The following is a 23,211-nucleotide window of genomic DNA, read 5'->3' as shown; positions in this document are numbered from 1 at the left end:
ATTATACTACTATGTATGACTATGGACTGTGCATTATACTACTATGTATGACTATGGGTTGTGCATTATACTACTATGTATGACTATGGGCTGTGCATTATACTACTATGTATGACTATGGGCTGTGCATTATACTGCTATGTATGACTATGTGCTGTGCATTATACTACTATGTATGAGTGTGGACTGTGCATTATACTACAATGGATTACTATGGGCTGTGCATTATACTACTATGTATGACTATGGGCTGTGCATTATAGTGCTATGTATGACTATGGGCTGTGCATTATAGTGCTATGTATGACTATGGGCTGTGCATTATACTGCTATGTATGACTATGGGCTGTGCATTATACTACTATGTATGACTATGGGCTGTGCATTATACTACTATGTATGAGTGTGGACTGTGCATTATACTACAATGGATTACTATGGGCTGTGCATTATACTACTATGTATGACTATGGGCTGTGCATTATAGTGCTATGTATGACTATGGGCTGTGCATTATACTGCTATGTATGACTATGGGCTGTGCATTATACTGCTATGTATGACTATGGGCTGTGCATTATACTACTATGTATGACTATGGGCTGTGCATTATACTACTATGTATGAGTGTGGACTGTGCATTATACTACAATGGATTACTATGGGCTGTGCATTATACTACTATGTATGACTATGGGCTGTGCATTATAGTGCTATGTATGACTATGGGCTGTGCATTATACTGCTATGTATGACTATGGGCTGTGCATTATACTGCTATGTATGACTATGGGCTGTGCATTATACTACTATGTATGACTATGGGCTGTGCATTATACTACTATGTATGACTATGAGCTGTGCATTATACTACTATGGATGACTATGGGCTGTGCATTATACTACTATGTATGACTATGGGTTGTGCATTATACTACTATGTATGACTATGGGCTGTGCATTATACTACTATGTATGACTATGGGCTGTGCATTATACTGCTATGTATGACTATGGGCTGTGCATTATACTACTATGGATGACTATGGGCTGTGCATTATACTACTATGTATGACTATGGGCTGTGCACTATACTACTATGTATGACTATGGGCTGTGCATTATACTACTATGGATTACTATGGGCTGTGCACTATACTACTATGTATGACTATGGGCTGTGCATTATACTGCTATGTATGACTATGGGCTGTGCATTATAGTGCTATGTATGACTATGGGCTGTGCATTATACTGCTATGTATGACTATGGGCTGTGCATTATACTACTATGTATGACTATGGGCTGTGCATTATACTACTATGGATGACTATGGGCTGTGCATTATACTACTATGTATGACTATGGGTTGTGCATTATACTACTATGTATGACTATGGGCTGTGCATTATACTACTATGTATGACTATGGGCTGTGCATTATAGTGCTATGTATGACTATGGGCTGTGCATTATACTACTATGTATGAGTGTGGACTGTGCATTATACTACAATGGATTACTATGGGCTGTGCATTATACTGCTATGTATGACTATGGGCTGTGCATTATACTGCTATGTATGACTATGGGCTGTGCATTATACTACTATGTATGACTATGGGCTGTGCATTATACTACTATGTATGAGTGTGGACTGTGCATTATACTACAATGGATTACTATGGGCTGTGCATTATACTACTATGGATTACTATGGGCTGTGCACTATACTACTATGTATGACTATGGGCTGTGCATTATACTACTATGTATGAGTGTGGACTGTGCATTATACTACTATGTATGACTATGGGCTGTGCATTATACTACTATGTATGAGTGTGGACTGTGCATTATACTACAATGGATTACTATGGGCTGTGCATTATACTACTATGTATGACTATGGGCTGTGCATTATAGTGCTATGTATGACTATGGGCTGTGCATTATACTCCTATGTATGACTATGGGCTGTGCATTATACTGCTATGTATGACTATGGGCTGTGCATTATACTACTATGGATGACTATGGGCTGTGCATTATACTACTATGTATGACTATGGGTTGTGCATTATACTACTATGTATGACTATGGGCTGTGCATTATACTACTATGTATGACTATGGGCTGTGCATTATACTGCTATGTATGACTATGGGCTGTGCATTATACTACTATGGATGACTATGGGCTGTGCATTATACTGCTATGTATGACTATGGGCTGTGCATTATACTACTATGGATGACTATGGGCTGTGCACTATACTACTATGTATGACTATGGGCTGTGCATTATACTACTATGTATGACTATGGGCTGTGCATTATACTACTATGGATGACTATGGGCTGTGCATTATACTACTATGTATGACTATGGGCTGTGCACTATACTACTATGTATGACTATGGGCTGTGCATTATACTACTATGGATGACTATGGGCTGTGCATTATACTACTATGTATGACTATGGGCTGTGCACTATACTACTATGTATGACTATGGGCTGTGCATTATACTACTATGGATTACTATGGGCTGTGCACTATACTACTATGTATGACTATGGGCTGTGCATTATACTACTATGTATGACTATGGGCTGTGCATTATACTACTATGTATGACTATGGGCTGTGCATTATACTACTATGGATTACTATGGGCTGTGCACTATACTACTATGTATGACTATGGGCTGTGCATTATACTACTATGTATGACTATGGGCTGTGCATTATACTGCTATGTATGACTATGGGCTGTGCATTATACTGCTATGTATGACTATGGGTTGTGCATTATACTACTATGTATGACTATGGGCTGTGCATTATACTACTATGTATGACTATGGGCTGTGCATTATACTACTATGGATGACTATGGGCTGTGCATTATACTACTATGGATGACTATGGGCTGTGCATTATACTGCTATGTATGACTATGGGCTGTGCATTATACTGCTATGTATGACTATGGGCTGTGCATTATACTGCTATGTATGACTATGGGCTGTGCACTATACTACTATGGATGACTATGGGCTGTGCATTATACTACTATGTATGACTATGGGTTGTGCATTATACTACTATGTATGACTATGGGCTGTGCATTATACTGCTATGTATGACTATGGGCTGTGCACTATACTACTATGGATGACTATGGGCTGTGCATTATACTACTATGTATGACTATGGGTTGTGCATTATACTACTATGTATGACTATGGGCTGTGCATTATACTACTATGGATGACTATGGGCTGTGCATTATACTACTATGTATGACTATGGGTTGTGCATTATACTACTATGTATGACTATGGGCTGTGCATTATACTGCTATGTATGACTATGGGCTGTGCATTATACTGCTATGTATGACTATGGGCTGTGCATTATACTGCTATGTATGACTATGGGCTGTGCATTATACTACTATGGATGACTATGGGCTGTGCATTATACTACTATGTATGACTATGGGTTGTGCATTATACTACTATGTATGACTATGGGCTGTGCATTATACTACTATGGATGACTATGGGCTGTGCATTATACTACTATGTATGACTATGGGTTGTGCATTATACTACTATGTATGACTATGGGCTGTGCATTATACTACTATGTATGACTATGGGCTGTGCATTATACTACCATGGATTACTATGGGCTGTGCACTATACTACTATGTATGACTATGGGCTGTGCATTATACTACTATGTATGACTATGGGCTGTGCATTATACTGCTATGTATGACTATGGGCTGTGCATTATACTGCTATGTATGACTATGGGTTGTGCATTATACTACTATGTATGACTATGGGCTGTGCATTATACTACTATGTATGACTATGGGCTGTGCATTATACTACTATGGATGACTATGGGCTGTGCATTATACTACTATGGATGACTATGGGCTGTGCATTATACTGCTATGTATGACTATGGGCTGTGCATTATACTGCTATGTATGACTATGGGCTGTGCATTATACTGCTATGTATGACTATGGGCTGTGCATTATACTACTATGGATGACTATGGGCTGTGCATTATACTACTATGTATGACTATGGGTTGTGCATTATACTACTATGTATGACTATGGGCTGTGCATTATATTACTATGTATGACTATGGGTTGTGCATTATACTACTATGGATGACTATGGGCTGTGCATTATACTACTATGTATGACTATGGGTTGTGCATTATACTACTATGTATGACTGTGGGCTGTGCATTATACTACTATGGATGACTATGGGCTGTGCATTATACTACTATGTATGACTATGGGTTGTGCATTATACTACTATGTATGACTATGGGCTGTGCATTATACTACTATGTATGACTATGGGCTGTGCATTATACTACTATGTATGACTATGGGCTGTGCATTATACTGCTATGTATGAGAGTGGGCTGTGCATTATACTACTATGTATGACTGTGGGCTGTGCATTATACTGCTATGTATGACTATGGGATGTGCATTATACTACTATGGATGACTATGGGCTGTGCATTATACTACTATGTATGACTATGGGCTGTGCACTATACTGCTATGTATGACTATGGGCTGTGCATTATACTACTATGTATGACTATGGGCTGTGCATTATACTGCTATGTATGACTATGGGCTGTGCACTATACTGCTATGTATGACTATGGGATGTGCACTATACTACTATGGATGACTATGGGCTGTGCATTATACTACTATGTATGACTATGGGCTGTGCATTATACTGCTATGTATGACTGTGGGCTGTGCATTATACTACTATTGATGACTATGGGCTGTGCATTATACTGCTATGTATGACTATGGGCTGTGCATTATACTGCTATGTATGACTATGGGCTGTGCACTATACTGCTATGTATGACTGTGGGATGTGCACTATACTACTATGGATGACTATGGGCTGTGCATTATACTACTATGTATGACTATGGGCTGTGCATTATACTACTATTGATGACTATGGGCTGTGCATTATACTGCTATGTATGACTATGGGCTGTGCATTATACTACTATGGATGACTATGGGCTGAGCATTATACTACTATGGATGACTTTGGGCTGAGCATTATACTACTATGTATGACTATGGGCTGTGCATTATACTGCTATGAATGACTATGGGCTGTGCATTATACTGCTATGTATGACTGTGGGCTGTGCATTATACTACTATGTATGACTATGGGCTGTGCATTATACTGCTATGTATGACTATGGGCTGTGCATTATACTACTATGTATGACTATGGGCTGTGCATTATACTACTATGGATGACTATGGGCTGTGCATTATACTGCTATGTATGACTATGGGCTGTGCATTATACTACTATGTATGACTATGGGCTGTGCATTATACTGCTATGTATGACTGTGGGCTGTGCATTATACTACTATGTATGACTATGGGCTGTGCATTATACTACTATGTATGACTATGGGCTGTGCATTATACTGCTATGTATGACTATGGGCTGTGCATTATACTACTATGGATGACTATGGGCTGTGCATTATACTACTATGTATGACTATGGGTTGTGCATTATACTACTATGTATGACTATGGGCTGTGCATTATACTACTATGTATGACTATGGGCTGTGCATTATACTACTATGTATGACTATGGGCTGTGCATTATACTGCTATGTATGACTGTGGGCTGTGCATTATACTACTATGAATGACTATGGGCTGTGCACTATACTACTATGGATGACTATGGGCTGTGCATTATACTACTATGTATGACTATGGGCTGTGCATTATACTACTATGGATGACTATGGGCTGTGCATTATACTACTATGTATGACTATGGGCTGTGCATTATACTACTATGTATGACTATGGGCTGTGCATTATACTACTATGGATGACTATGGGCTGTGCATTATACTACTATGTATGACTATGGGCTGTGCATTATACTACTATGTATGACTATGGGCTGTGCATTATACTACTATGGATGACTATGGGCTGTGCATTATACTACTATGTATGACTATGGGCTGTGCATTATACTGCTATGTATGACTATGGGCTGTGCATTATACTACTATGGATGACTATGGGCTGTGCATTATACTACTATGTATGACTATGGGCTGTGCATTATACTACTATGTATGACTATGGGCTGTGCATTATACTACTATGAATGACTATGGGCTGTGCATTATACTACTATGAATGACTATGGGCTGTGCATTATACTACTATGGATGACTATGGGCTGTGCATTATACTACTATGTATGACTATGGGCTGTGCATTATACTGCTATGAATGAATGTTGGCTGTGCATTATACTACTATGGATGACTATGGGCTGTGCATTATACTACTATGTATGACTATGGGCTGTGCATTATACTACTATGTATGACTGTGGGCTGTGCATTATACTACTATGGATGACTATGGGCTGTGCACTATACTACTATGGATGACTATGGGCTGTGCATTATACTGCTATGAATGACTATGGGCTGTGCATTATACTACTATGAATGACTATGGGCTGTGCATTATACTACTATGGATGACTATGGGCTGTGCATTATACTACTATGTATGACTATGGGCTGTGCATTATACTACTATGTATGACTATGGGCTGTGCATTATACTGCTATGAATGACTATGGGCTGTGCACTATACTACTATGGATGACTATGGGCTGTGCATTATACTACTATGTATGACTATGGGCTGTGCATTATACTACTATGGATGACTATGGGCTGTGCATTATACTACTATGGATGACTATGGGCTGTGCATTATACTACTATGTATGACTATGGGCTGTGCATTATACTACTATGTATGACTATGGGCTGTGCATTATACTACTATGGATGACTATGGGCTGTGCATTATACTACTATGGATGACTATGGGCTGTGCATTATACTACTATGTATGACTATGGGCTGTGCACTATACTACTATGTATGACTATGTGCTGTGCATTATACTACTATGTATGACTATGGGCTGTGCATTATACTGCTATGTATGACTATGGGCTGTGCATTATACTACTATGTATGACTATGGGCTGTGCATTATACTACTATGTATGACTATGGGCTGTGCACTATACTACTATGTATGACTAATGGCTGTGCATTTTACTACTATGTATGACTATGGGCTGTGCATTATACTACTATGTATGACTAATGGCTGTGCATTATACTACTATGGATGACTATGGGCTGTGCATTATACTACTATGTATGACTATGGGCTGTGCATTATACTACTATGTATGACTGTGGGCTGTGCATTATACTACTTGTATGACTAATGGCTGTGCATTATACTACTATGTATGACTATGGGCTGTGCATTATACTACTATGTATGACTAATGGCTGTGCATTATACTACTATGTATGACTAATGGCTGTGCATTATACTACTATGTATGACTATGGGCTGTGCATTATACTACTATGTATGACTATGGGCTGTGCATTATACTACTATGTATGACTAATGGCTGTGCATTATACTACTATGGATGACTATGGACTGTGCACTATACTACTATGTATGACTATGGACTGTGCATTATACTACTATGGATGACTATGGGCTGTGCATTATACTACTATGTATGACTATGGGCTGTGCACTATACTACTATGTATGACTATGGGCTGTGCATTATACTACTATGGATGACTATGGGCTGTGCATTATACTACTATGTATGACTAATGGCTGTGCATTATACTACTATGGATGACTATGGGCTGTGCACTATACTACTATGTATGACTATGGACTGTGCATTATACTACTATGGATGACTATGGGCTGTGCATTATACTACTATGTATGACTATGGGCTGTGCATTATACTACTATGTATGACTATGGGCTGTGCATTATACTACTATGTATGACTATGGGCTGTGCATTATACTACTATGTATGACTAATGGCTGTGCATTATACTACTATGGATGACTATGGGCTGTGCATTATACTACTATGTATGACTAATGGCTGTGCATTATACTACTATGGATGACTATGGGCTGTGCATTATACTACTATGTATGACTATGGGCTGTGCATTATACTACTATGTATGACTAATGGCTGTGCATTATACTACTATGGATGACTATGGGCTGTGCACTATACTACTATGTATGACTAATGGCTGTGCATTATACTACTATGGATGACTATGGGCTGTGCATTTTACTACTATGTATGACTATGGGCTGTGCATTATACTACTATGTATGACTAATGGCTGTGCATTATACTACTATGGATGACTATGGGCTGTGCATTATACTACTTGTATGACTATGGGCTGTGCACTATACTACTATGTATGACTATGGGCTGTGCATTATACTACTATGGATGACTGTGGGCTGTGCATTATACTACTTGTATGACTATGGGCTGTGCACTATACTACTATGTATGACTATGGGCTGTGCATTATACTACTATGTATGACTATGGGCTGTGCATTATACTACTATGTATGACTATGGGCTGTGCATTATACTACTAAGTATGACTATGGGCTGTGCATTATACTACTATGTATGACTGTGGGCTGTGCACTATACTACTATGTATGACTATGGGCTGTGCATTATACTACTATGTATGACTATGGGCTGTGCATTATACTACTATGTATGACTATGGGCTGTGCATTATACTACTAAGTATGACTATGGGCTGTGCATTATACTACTATGTATGACTATGGGCTGTGCATTATACTACTATGTATGACTAATGGCTGTGCATTATACTACTATGGATGACTATGGGCTGTGCATTATACTACTATGTATGACTATGGGCTGTGCATTATACTACTATGTATGACTAATGGCTGTGCATTATACTACTATGGATGACTATGGGCTGTGCATTATACTACTATGTATGACTATGGGCTGTGCATTATACTACTATGTATGACTAATGGCTGTGCATTATACTACTATGGATGACTATGGGCTGTGCATTATACTACTATGTATGACTATGGGCTGTGCATTATACTACTATGTATGACTATGGGCTGTGCATTATACTACTAAGTATGACTATGGGCTGTGCATTATACTACTATGTATGACTAATGGCTGTGCATTATACTACTATGGATGACTAATGGCTGTGCATTATACTACTATGGATGACTAATGGCTGTGCATTATACTACTATGTATGACTATGGGCTGTGCATTATACTACTATGTATGACTATGGGCTGTGCATTATACTACTATGGATGACTATGGGCTGTGCATTATACTACTATGTATGACTAATGGCTGTGCATTATACTACTATGGATGACTATGGGCTGTGCATTATACTACTATGTATGACTATGGGCTGTGCATTATACTACTATGTATGACTGTGGGCTGTGCACTATACTACTATGGATGACTATGGGCTGTGCATTATACTACATGTATGACTATGGGCTGTGCACTATACTACTATGTATGACTATGGGCTGTGCATTATACTACTATGTATGACTATGGGCTGTGCATTATACTACTATGTATGACTATGGGCTGTGCATTATACTACATGTATGACTATGGGCTGTGCACTATACTACTATGTATGACTATGGGCTGTGCACTATACTACTATGTATGACTATGGGCTGTGCATTATACTACTATGTATGACTATGGGCTGTGCACTATACTACTATGTATGACTATGGGCTGTGCATTATACTACTATGTATGACTATGGGCTGTGCATTATACTACTAAGTATGACTATGGGCTGTGCATTATACTACTATGTATGACTATGGGCTGTGCATTATACTACTATGTATGACTATGGGCTGTGCATTATACTACTAAGTATGACTATGGGCTGTGCATTATACTACTATGCATGACTATGGACTGTGCATTATACTACTAAGTATGACTATGGGCTGTGCATTATACTGCTATGTATGACTATGGGCTGTGCATTATACTACTAAGTATGACTATGGGCTGTGCATTATACTACTATGTATGACTATGGGCTGTGCATTATACTACTAAGTATGACTATGGGCTGTGCATTATACTACTATGTATGACTATGGGCTGTGCATTATACTACTATGTATGACTATGGGCTGTGCATTATACTACTAAGTATGACTATGGGCTGTGCATTATACTACTATGCATGACTATGGACTGTGCATTATACTACTAAGTATGACTATGGGCTGTGCATTATACTACTAAGTATGACTATGGGCTGTGCATTATACTACTATGTATGACTATGGGCTGTGCACTATACTACTATGTATGACTATGGGCTGTGCACTATACTACTATGTATGACTATGGGCTGTGCATTATACTACTATGTATGACTATGGGCTGTGCATTATAGTGCTATGTATGACTATGGGCTGTGCATTATACTGCTATGTATGACTATGGGCTGTGCATTATACTGCTATGTATGACTATGGGCTGTGCATTATACTACTATGTATGACTATGGGCTGTGCATTATACTACTATGTATGACTATGGGCTGTGCATTATACTGCTATGTATGACTATGGGCTGTGCATTATACTACTATGGATGACTATGGGCTGTGCATTATACTACTATGTATGACTATGGGCTGTGCACTATACTACTATGTATGACTATGGGCTGTGCATTATACTACTATGTATGACTATGGGCTGTGCACTATACTACTATGTATGACTATGGGCTGTGCATTATACTACTATGTATGACTATGGGCTGTGCATTATACTACTATGGATTACTATGGGCTGTGCACTATACTACTATGTATGACTATGGGCTGTGCATTATACTACTATGTATGACTATGGGCTGTGCATTATACTACTATGTATTACTATGGGCTGTGCACTATACTACTATGTATGACTATGGGCTGTGCATAATACTACTATGTATGACTATGGGCTGTGCATTATACTACTATGTATGACTATGGGCTGTGCATAATACTACTATGTATGACTATGGGCTGTGCATAATACTACTATGTATGACTATGGGCTGTGCATTATACTACTATGTATGACTATGGGCTGTGCATTATACTACTAAGTATGACTATGGGCTGTGCATTATACTACTATGTATGACTATGGGCTGTGCATTATACTACTATGTATGACTATGGGCTGTGCATTATACTGCTATGTATGACTATGGGCTGTGCATTATACTGCTATGTATGACTGTGGGCTGTGCATTATACTGCTATGTATGACTATGGGATGTGCACTATACTACTATGTATGACTATGGGCTGTGCATTATACTACTATGTATGACTATGGGCTGTGCATTATACTGCTATGTATGACTGTGGGCTGTGCATTATACTGCTATGTATGACTATGGGCTGTGCATTATACTGCTATGTATGACTGTGGGCTGTGCATTATACTGCTATGTATGACTATGGGCTGTGCATTATACTACTATGTATGACTATGGGCTGTGCATTATACTACTATGTATGACTATGGGCTGTGCATTATACTGCTATGTATGACTATGGGCTGTGCATTATACTACTATGGATGACTATGGGCTGTGCATTATACTACTATGTATGACTATGGGCTGTGCATTATACTGCTATGTATGACTATGGGCTGTGCATTATACTACTATGGATGACTTTGGGCTGAGCATTATACTACTATGTATGACTATGGGCTGTGCATTATACTACTATATATGACTATGGGCTGTGCATTATACTACTATGTATGACTATGGGCTGTGCATTATACTGCTATGTATGACTGTGGGCAGTGCATTATACTACTATGTATGACTATGGGCTGTGCATTATACTGCTATGTATGACTATGGACTGTGCATTATACTACTATGTATGACTATGGGCTGTGCATTATACTGCTATGTATGACTGTGGGCTGTGCATTATACTACTATGTATGAATATGGGCTGTACATTATACTACTATGGATGACTATGGGCTGTGCATTATACTACTATGTATGACTATGGGCTGTGCATTATACTACTATGTATGACTATGGGCTGTGCATTATACTACTATGTATGAGTGTGGACTGTGCATTATAATACTATGTATGACTATGGACTGTGCACTATACTACTATGTATGACTATGGGCTGTGCACTATACTACTATGTATGACTATGGGCTGTGCATTATACTACTGTGTATGACTATGGGCTGTGCATTATACTACTATGGATTACTATGGGCTGTGCACTATACTACTATGTATGACTATGGGCTGTGCATTATACTACTATGTATGACTATGGGCTGTGCATTATACTACTATGTATGACTATGGGCTGTGCATTATACTACTATGAATTACTATGGGCTGTGCACTATACTACTATGTATGACTATGGGCTGTGCATTATACTACTATGTATGACTATGGGCTGTGCATTATACTGCTATGTATGACTATGGGCTGTGCATTATACTGCTATGTATGACTATGGGCTGTGCATTATACTGCTATGTATGACTATGGGCTGTGCATTATACTACTATGTATGACTATGGGCTGTGCATTATACTACGATGGATTACTATGGGCTGTGCACTATACTACTATGTATGACTATGGGCTGTGCATTATACTACTATGTATGACTATGGGCTGTGCATTATACTACTATGTATGACTATGGGCTGTGCATTATACTACTATGAATTACTATGGGCTGTGCACTATACTACTATGTATGACTATGGGCTGTGCATTATACTGCTATGGATGACTATGGGCTGTGCATTATACTGCTATGTATGACTATGGGCTGTGCATTATACTGCTATGTATGACTATGGGCTGTGCATTATACTGCTATGTATGACTATGGGCTGTGCATTATACTACTATGGATGACTATGGGCTGTGCATTATACTACTATGGATGAGTATGGGCTGTGCACTATACTACTATGTATGACTATGGGCTGTGCATTATACTACTATGTATGACTATGGGCTGTGCATTATACTACTATGTATGACTATGGGTTGTGCATTATACTACTATGTATGACTATGGGCTGTGCATTATACTACTATGGATGAGTATGGGCTGTGCACTATACTACTATGTATGACTATGGGCTGTGCATTATACTACTATGTATGACTATGGGCTGTGCATTATACTGCTATGTATGACTGTGGGCTGTGCATTATACTGCTATGTATGACTGTGGGCTGTGCATTATACTACTATGTATGACTATGGGCTGTGCATTATACTGCTATGTATGACTATGGGATGTGCATTATACTACTATGGATGACTATGGGCTGTGCATTATACTGCTATGTATGACTATGGGCTGTGCATTATACTACTATGTATGACTATGGGCTGTGCACTATACTACTATGTATGACTATGGGCTGTGCATTATACTACTATGTATGACTATGGGCTGTGCATTATACTGCTATGTATGACTATGGGCTGTGCACTATACTGCTATGTATGACTATGGGCTGTGCACTATACTGCTATGTATGACTATGGGATGTGCACTATACTACTATGGATGACTATGGGCTGTGCATTATACTGCTATGTATGACTGTGGGCTGTGCATTATACTACTATGTATGACTGTGGGATGTGCACTATACTACTATGGATGACTATGGGCTGTGCATTATACTACTATGTATGACTATGGACTGTGCATTATACTACTATTGATGACTATGGGCTGTGCATTATACTACTATGTATGACTATGGACTGTGCATTATACTACTATTGATGACTATGGGCTGTGCATTATACTACTATGTATGACTATGGGATGTGCACTATACTACTATGGATGACTATGGGCTGTGCATTATACTACTATGTATGACTATGGGCTGTGCATTATACTGCTATGTATGACTATGGGCTGTGCATTATACTACTATGGATGACTTTCTGCTGAGCATTATACTACTATGTATGACTATGGGCTGTGCATTATACTACTATGTATGACTATGGGCTGTGCATTATACTGCTATGTATGACTATGGGCTGTGCATTATACTGCTATGTATGACTATGGGCTGTGCATTATACTACTATGGATGACTTTCTGCTGAGCATTACACTACTATGTATGACTATGGACTGTGCATTATACTACTATGTATGACTATGGGCTGTGCATTATACTACTATGTATGACTATGGTCTGTGCATTATACTACTATGTATGACTATGGGCTGTGCATTATACTGCTATGTATGACTATGGGCTGTGCATTATACTACTATGTATGACTATGGGCTGTGCATTATACTAATATGTATGACTATGGGCTGTGCATTATACTACTATGTATGACTATGGGCTGTGCATTATACTGCTATGTATGACTATGGTCTGTGCATTATACTAATATGTATGACTATGGGCTGTGCATTATACTACTATGTATGACTATGGGCTGTGCATTATACTACTATGTATGATTATGGGCTATGCATTATACTACTATGGATGACTATGGGTTGTGCATTATACTACTATGGATGACTATGGGCTGTGCATTATACTACTATGGATGACTATGGGCTGTGCACTATACTACTATGTATGACTATGGGCTGTGCATTATACTACTATGTATGACTATGGGCTGTGCATTATACTACTATGTATGATTATGGGCTATGCATTATACTACGATGGATGACTATGGGCTGTGCATTATACTACTATGGATGACTATGGGCTGTGCATTATACTACTATGGATGACTATGGGCTGTGCACTATACTACTATGTATGACTATGGGCTGTGCATTATACTACTATGTATGACTATGGGCTGTGCATTATACTACTATGTATGACTATGTGCTGTGCATTATACTACTATGGATGACTATGGGCTGTGCACTATACTACTATGTATGACTATGGGCTGTGCATTATACTGCTATGTATGACTATGGGCTGTGCATTATACTACTATGTATGACTATGGGCTGTGCATTATACTGCTATGTATGACTATGGGCTGTGCATTATACTGCTATGTATGACTGTGGGCAGTGCATTATACTACTATGTATGACTATGGGCTGTGCATTATACTGCTATGTATGACTATGGACTGTGCATTATACTACTATGTATGACTATGGGCTGTGCATTATACTACTATGTATGACTATGGTCTGTGCATTATACTAATATGTATGACTATGGGCTGTGCATTATACTACTATGTATGACTATGGGCTGTGCATTATACTACTATGTATGACTATGGGCTGTGCATTATACTACTATGTATGACTGTGGGCTGTGCATTATACTACTATGTATGATTATGGGCTATGCATTATACTACTATGGATGACTATGGGTTGTGCATTATACTACTATGGATGACTATGGGCTGTGCATTATACTACTATGGATGACTATGGGCTGTGCATTATACTACTATGTATGACTATGGGCTGTGCATTATACTACTATGTATGATTATGGGCTATGCATTATACTACGATGTATGACTATGGGCTGTGCATTATACTACTATGGATTACTATGGGCTGTGCATTATACTACTATGGATGACTATGGGCTGTGCACTATACTACTATGTATGACTATGGGCTGTGCATTATACTACTATGTATGACTATGGGCTGTGCATTATACTACTATGTATGACTATGGGCTGTGCATTATACTACTATTGATGACTATGGGCTGTGCACTATACTACTATGTATGACTATGGGCTGTGCATTATACTACTATGTATGACTATGGGCTGTGCATTATACTACTATTGATGACTATGGGCTGTGCATTATACTACTATGTATGACTATGGGCTGTGCATTATACTACTATTGATGACTATGGGCTGTGCACTATACTACTATGTATGACTATGGGCTGTGCATTATACTACTATGTATGACTATGGGCTGTGCATTATACTACTATTGATGACTATGGGCTGTGCATTATACTACTATGTATGACTATGGGCTGTGCATTATACTACTATTGATGACTATGGGCTGTGCACTATACTACTATGTATGACTATGGGCTGTGCATTATACTACTATGTATGACTATGGGCTGTGCATTATACTACTATTGATGACTATGGGCTGTGCACTATACTACTATGTATGACTATGGGCTGTGCATTATACTACTATGTATGACTATGGGCTGTGCATTATACTACTATTGATGACTATGGGCTGTGCATTATACTACTATGTATGACTATGGGCTGTGCATTATACTACTATTGATGACTATGGGCTGTGCATTATACTACTATGTATGACTATGGGCTGTGCACTATACTACTATGTATGACTATGGGCTGTGCATTATACTACTATGTATGACTATGGGCTGTGCATTATACTACTATTGATGACTATGGGCTGTGCACTATACTACTATTGATGACTATGGGCTGTGCACTATACTACTATGTATGACTATGGGCTGTGCATTATACTACTATGGATGACTATGGGCTGTGCACTATACTACTATGTATGACTATGGGCTGTGCACTATACTACTATGTATGACTATGGGCTGTGCATTATACTACTATGTATGACTATGGGCTGTGCATTATACTACTATGTATGACTGTGGGCTGTGCACTATACTACTATGTATGACTATGGGCTGTGCATTATACTACTATGTATGACTATGGGCTGTGCATTATACTACTATGTATGACTATGGGCTGTGCATTATACTACTATTGATGACTATGGGCTGTGCACTATACTACTATGTATGACTATGGGCTGTGCATTATACTACTATGTATGACTATGGGCTGTGCATTATACTACTATTGATGACTATGGGCTGTGCACTATACTACTATGTATGACTATGGGCTGTGCATTATACTACTATGTATGACTATGGGCTGTGCATTATACTACTATTGATGACTATGGGCTGTGCACTATACTACTATTGATGACTATGGGCTGTGCACTATACTACTATGTATGACTATGGGCTGTGCATTATACTACTATGGATGACTATGGGCTGTGCACTATACTACTATGTATGACTATGGGCTGTGCACTATACTACTATGTATGACTATGGGCTGTGCATTATACTACTATGTATGACTATGGGCTGTGCATTATACTACTATGCATGACTGTGGGCTGTGCACTATACTACTATGTATGACTATGGGCTGTGCATTATACTACATGTATGACTATGGGCTGTGCACTATACTACTATGTATGACTATGGGCTGTGCATTATACTACTATGTATGACTATGGGCTGTGCACTATACTACTATGTATGACTATGGGCTGTGCACTATACTACTATGTATGACTATGGGCTGTGCATTATACTACTAAGTATGACTATGGGCTGTGCATTATACTACTAAGTATGACTATGGGCTGTGCATTATACTACTATGTATGACTATGGGCTGTGCACTATACTACTATGTATGACTATGGGCTGTGCACTATACTACTATGTATGACTATGGGCTGTGCATTATACTACTAAGTATGACTATGGGCTGTGCATTATACTACTAAGTATGACTATGGGCTGTGCATTATACTACTAAGTATGACTGTGGGCTGTGCATTATACTACTAAGTATGACTATGGGCTGTGCATTATACTACTAAGTATGACTATGGGCTGTGCATTATACTACTAAGTATGACTATGGGCTGTGCATTATACTACTAAGTATGACTATGGGCTGTGCATTATACTACTAAGTATGACTATGGGCTGTGCATTATACTACTAAGTATGACTATGGTCTGTGCATTATACTACTATGTATGACTATGGGCTGTGCACTATACTACTACGTATGACTATGGGCTGTGCACTATACTACTATGTATGACTATGGGCTGTGCACTATACTACTATGTATGACTATGGGCTGTGCATTATACTACTATGTATGACTATGGGCTGTGCATTATACTACTAAGTATGACTATGGGCTGTGCATTATACTACTAAGTATGACTGTGGGCTGTGCATTATACTACTATGTATGACTATGGGCTGTGCATTATACTACTATGTATGACTGTGGGCTGTGCACTATACTACTATGTATGACTGTGGGCTGTGCATTATACTACTATGTATGACTATGGGCTGTGCATTATACTACTATGTATGACTATGGGCTGTGCACTATACTACTATGTATGACTATGGGCTGTGCATTATACTACTATGTATGACTATGGGCTGTGCATTATACTACTATGTATGACTATGGGCTGTGCATTATACTACTATGTATGACTATGGGCTGTGCATTATACTACTATGTATGACTATGGGCTGTGCATTATACTACTATGGATGACTATAGGCTGTGCATTATACTACTATGTATGACTATGGGCTGTGCATTATACTACTAAGTATGACTATGGGCTGTGCATTATACTACTATGTATGACTATGGGCTGTGCATTATACTACTAAGTATGACTATGGGCTGTGCATTATACTACTATGTATGACTATGGGCTGTGCACTATACTACTATGGATGACTATGGGCTGTGCATTATACTACTATGTATGACTATGGGCTGTGCATTATACTGCTATGGATGACTATGGGCTGTGCACTATACTACTATGGATGACTATGGGCTGTGCATTATACTACTATGGATGACTATGGGCTGTGCACTATACTACTATGTATGACTATGGGCTGTGCATTATACTACTATGTATGACTATGGACTGTGCATTATACTACTATGTATGACTATGGACTGTGCATTATACTACTATGGATGACTATGGGCTGTGCATTATACTACTATGTATGACTATGGGCTGTGCATTATACTACTATGGATGACTATGGGCTGTGCATTATACTACTATGTATGACTATGGACTGTGCACTATACTACTATGGATGACTATGGGCTGTGCACTATACTACTATGTATGACTATGGGCTGTGCATTATACTACTATGGATGACTATGGGCTGTGCATTATACTACTATGTATGACTATGGGCTGTGCACTATACTACTATGTATGACTATGGGCTGTGCACTATACTACTATGTATGACTATGGGCTGTGCATTATACTACTATGGATGACTATGGGCTGTGCATTATACTACTATGTATGACTATGGACTGTGCATTATACTACTATGGATGACTATGGGCTGTGCATTATACTACTATGTATGACTATGGGCTGTGCATTATACTACTATGGATGACTATGGGCTGTGCATTATACTACTATGTATGACTATGGACTGTGCACTATACTACTATGTATGACTATGGGCTGTGCACTATACTACTATGGATGACTATGGGCTGTGCATTATACTACTATGTATGACTATGGGCTGTGCATTATACTACTATGTATGACTATGGGCTGTGCATTATACTACTATGGATGACTATGGGCTGTGCATTATACTACTAGGTATGACTATGGGCTGTGCATTATACTGCTATGTATGACTATGGGCTGTGCATTATACTACTATGTATGACTATGGGCTGTGCATTATACTACTATGTATGACTATGGGCTGTGCATTATACTACTATGTATGACTATGGGCTGTGCATTATACTACTAGGTATGACTATGGGCTGTGCATTATACTACTATGTATGACTATGGGCTGTGCATTATACTACTATGGATGACTATGGTCTGTGCATTATACTACTATGTATGACTATGGGCTGTGCATTATACTACTAAGTATGACTGTGGGCTGTGCATTATACTACTATGTATGACTATGGGCTGTGCATTATACTACTATGTATGACTGTGGGCTGTGCACTATACTACTATGTATGACTATGGGCTGTGCACTATACTACTATGTATGACTATGGGCTGTGCACTATACTACTATGTATGACTATGGGCTGTGCATTATACTACTATGTATGACTATGGGCTGTGCATTATACTACTATGTATGACTATGGGCTGTGCATTATACTACTAGGTATGACTATGGGCTGTGCATTATACTACTATGTATGACTATGGGCTGTGCATTATACTACTATGTATGACTATGGGCTGTGCATTATACTACTATGGATGACTATGGGCTGTGCATTATACTACTATGGATGACTATGAGCTGTGCATTATACTACTATGTATGACTATGGGCTGTGCATTATACTACTAGGTATGACTATGGGCTGTGCATTATACTACTATGTATGACTATGGGCTGTGCATTATACTACTATGGATGACTATGGGCTGTGCATTATACTACTATGGATGACTATGGGCTGTGCATTATACTACTATGGATGACTATGAGCTGTGCATTATACTACTATGTATGACTATGGGCTGTGCATTATACTACTAAGTATGACTGTGGGCTGTGCATTATACTACTATGGATGACTATGAGCTGTGCATTATACTACTATGTATGACTATGGGCTGTGCATTATACTACTATGTATGACTGTGGGCTGTGCACTATACTACTATGTATGACTGTGGGCTGTGCACTATACTACTATGTATGACTATGGGCTGTGCATTATACTACTAAGTATGACTGTGGGCTGTGCATTATACTACTATGTATGACTATGGGCTGTGCATTATACTACTATGTATGACTATGGGCTGTGCACTATACTACTATGTATGACTGTGGGCTGTGCACTATACTACTATGTATGACTATGGGCTGTGCATTATACTACTAAGTATGACTGTGGGCTGTGCATTATACTACTATGTATGACTATGGGCTGTGCATTATACTACTATGTATGACTATGGGCTGTGCATTATACTACTATGTATGACTATGGGCTGTGCATTATACTACTAGGTATGACTATGGGCTGTGCATTATACTACTATGGATGACTATGGGCTGTGCATTATACTACTATGGATGACTATGAGCTGTGCATTATACTACTAGGTATGACTATGGGCTGTGCATTATACTACTAAGTATGACTGTGGGCTGTGCATTATACTACTACGTATGACTATGGGCTGTGAATTATACTACTATGTATGACTATGGGCTGTGCACTATACTACTATGTATGACTATGGGCTGTGCATTATACTACTATGTATGACTATGGGCTGTGCATTATACTACTATGTATGACTATGGACTGTGCATTATACTACTATGTATGACTATGGGCTGTGCATTATACTGCTATGGATGACTATGGGCTGTGCATTATACTACTATGTATGACTATGGGCTGTGCACTATACTACTATGGATGACTATGGGCTGTGCATTATACTACTATGGATGACTATGGGCTGTGCATTATACTACTATGTATGACTATGGGCTGTGCATTATACTACTATGTATGACTATGGGCTGTGCATTATACTACTATGTATGACTATGGGCTGTGCATTATACTACTATGTATGACTATGGGCTGTGCATTATACTGCTATGGATGACTATGGGCTGTGCATTATACTACTATGTATGACTATGGGCTGTGCATTATACTACTATGTATGACTATGGGCTGTGCATTATACTGCTATGGATGACTATGGGCTGTGCATTATACTACTATGTATGACTATGGGCTGTGCATTATACTACTATGTATGACTATGGGCTGTGCACTATACTACTATGGATGACTATGGGCTGTGCATTATACTACTATGTATGACTATGGGCTGTGCACTATACTACTATGGATGACTATGGGCTGTGCACTATACTACTATGTATGACTATGGGCTGTGCATTATACTACTATGTATGACTATGGACTGTGCATTATACTACTATGTATGACTATGGACTGTGCATTATACTACTATGGATGACTATGGGCTGTGCATTATACTACTATGTATGACTATGGGCTGTGCATTATACTGCTATGTATGACTATGGGCTGTGCATTATACAACTATGTATGACTATGGGCTGTGCATTATACTACTATGTATGACTATGGGCTGTGCATTATACTACTATGTATGACTATGGGCTGTGCACTATACTACTATGGATGACTATGGGCTGTGCATTATACTACTATGTATGACTATGGGCTGTGCATTATACTGCTATGTATGACTATGGGCTGTGCATTATACTACTATGGATGACTATGGGCTGTGCATTATACTACTATGTATGACTATGGGCTGTGCATTATACTGCTATGTATGACTATGGGCTGTGCATTATACTACTATGTATGACTATGGGCTGTGCATTATACTACTATGGATGACTATGGGCTGTGCATTATACTACTATGTATGACTATGGACTGTGCACTATACTACTATGGATGACTATGGGCTGTGCACTATACTACTATGTATGACTATGGGCTGTGCACTATACTACTATGTATGACTATGGGCTGTGCACTATACTACTATGGATGACTATGGGCTGTGCATTATACTACTATGGATGACTATGAGCTGTGCATTATACTACTATGGATGACTATGGGCTGTGCATTATACTACTAGGTATGACTATGGGCTGTGCATTATACTACTAGGTATGACTATGGGCTGTGCATTATACTACTATGTATGACTATGGGCTGTGCATTATACTACTATGTATGACTATGGGCTGTGCATTATACTACTAGGTATGACTATGGGCTGTGCATTATACTACTATGTATGACTATGGGCTGTGCATTATACTACTATGGATGACTATGGGCTGTGCACTATACTACTATGGATGACTATGGGCTGTGCATTATACTACTATGGATGACTATGAGCTGTGCATTATACTACTATGTATGACTATGGGCTGTGCATTATACTACTAGGTATGACTATGGGCTGTGCATTATACTGCTATGTATGACTATGGGCTGTGCATTATACTACTATGTATGACTATGGGCTGTGCATTATACTACTATGTAT

Source organism: Phyllobates terribilis, unplaced genomic scaffold (genome assembly GCF_046119375.1).
Source record: "Phyllobates terribilis strain yellow unplaced genomic scaffold, ASM4611937v1 Scaffold_10__3_contigs__length_209671492, whole genome shotgun sequence".
NCBI classification, from domain to species: domain Eukaryota; kingdom Metazoa; phylum Chordata; class Amphibia; order Anura; family Dendrobatidae; genus Phyllobates; species Phyllobates terribilis.
This window is presented reverse-complemented; position numbering follows the sequence as displayed.